At 53.6% G+C, this 1,083-nt stretch overlaps 1 protein-coding gene across 2 annotated transcripts in view; it reads left to right on the forward strand.

Moving 5' to 3' along the window:
• The first annotated feature begins 260 nt into the window (after window positions 1-260).
• RBM3 (RNA binding motif protein 3) overlaps window positions 261-1,083 on the forward strand; it is a 3,884-nt gene continuing 3,061 nt past the window's right edge. For both annotated transcript variants that reach the window (XM_003799642.3, XM_012811322.2), the window contains exon 1: window positions 261-312. The gene's annotated coding sequence lies outside the window, so the exon portion shown is untranslated. The remainder of the gene's footprint in view (window positions 313-1,083) is intronic.

Below are 1,083 nucleotides of genomic sequence, written 5' to 3' on the forward strand. Positions count from 1 at the left end.
GTGGAAAGGAACGAAGACAACTCTACTGGTGAGGGGATGCTTGACGTCAGGCCGCACGTTTCGCACAAAAGTTGCCGCGGTTCCCAAAAGCACCCAGAAAGTCCCGCTACGTCAGCGCTCCCTTACCCCTGAACAATTTCGCCCCCACCAACCTCAGCCAATGAGCGCACACGGCGGAGCGTTTGGGCGGGTGTTCCCTGACGTTTTCGCTACGTAGGCTTTATAAGTCGTCCTCCGGCGCTGCAGTTTCCTTATTCTTCCTGCTGTGCGGTGCTCATTCACTCTTTTATCCTCCTACGCTTTGATTTCCAGGTAAGCCGCTTATGTCCGGTAGAGTAGCTATTCCTCGCTGCACACTTTTGCTGCGAAAATGGGAGTAATGAGCGGGACGAGTAACAGCTTCTGTTGCGAAGGTTTGGGCTTCTCTCGGACGGGCGGGTCTCATTTCCGGAGGTGAAACATTTCAGACTATGGGAGGCTGGCGCGCTGTATTCAGGTGCGAGGGCTACCGGGAGGGGGCTGGCGGTATTAGTAGCGGCATTGACCACGCGACAGCAGATGGTCTGCTGTACCTCTAATCCCACGTGACCGCCGCCATCTTGTTCTGTGAGCTCGGGGGAACACCCGAGTATACTGGGCTTGCGCAGTGACTCGAAATGACGGGCTTGGCGGCAGAGAATGTACTGGGCATGTGCAATCGTTGCCCCAAATGGCGGTTGCCTAAAGTCAGCTCCACAGATTTCCCGCTTTTTCGGCTTTCCTTTCTAGGTTCTGTTTACTCTATATTTGTTTATTTTGTCTATTTACTGTGGGTTTCTCCCCCCGTCCTTTTTTCTTTTTTTTTTTTAAAGACAGAATCTCACTTTGTCGACCTCGGTAGCAACCTCCAGCTCTTGGGCTTAGGCGGTTTTCTTGCTTCAACCTCCCGAGTAGCTGGGACGACAGGCGCCCTCCACCGCGCCCGGCTGTTTTTTTGTTGTAGTTTGCCGGGACCGGGTTTGAACCCACCACCCTCGGTATATGGGACCGGCGCCCTACTAACTGAGCCACAGGCGCCGCCCTAGCAATCTTTTTTTTTTTTTT

This window comes from Otolemur garnettii, unplaced genomic scaffold (genome assembly GCF_000181295.1).
Source record: "Otolemur garnettii isolate 467f Iridium unplaced genomic scaffold, OtoGar3 scaffold00153, whole genome shotgun sequence".
NCBI lineage: Eukaryota > Metazoa > Chordata > Mammalia > Primates > Galagidae > Otolemur > Otolemur garnettii.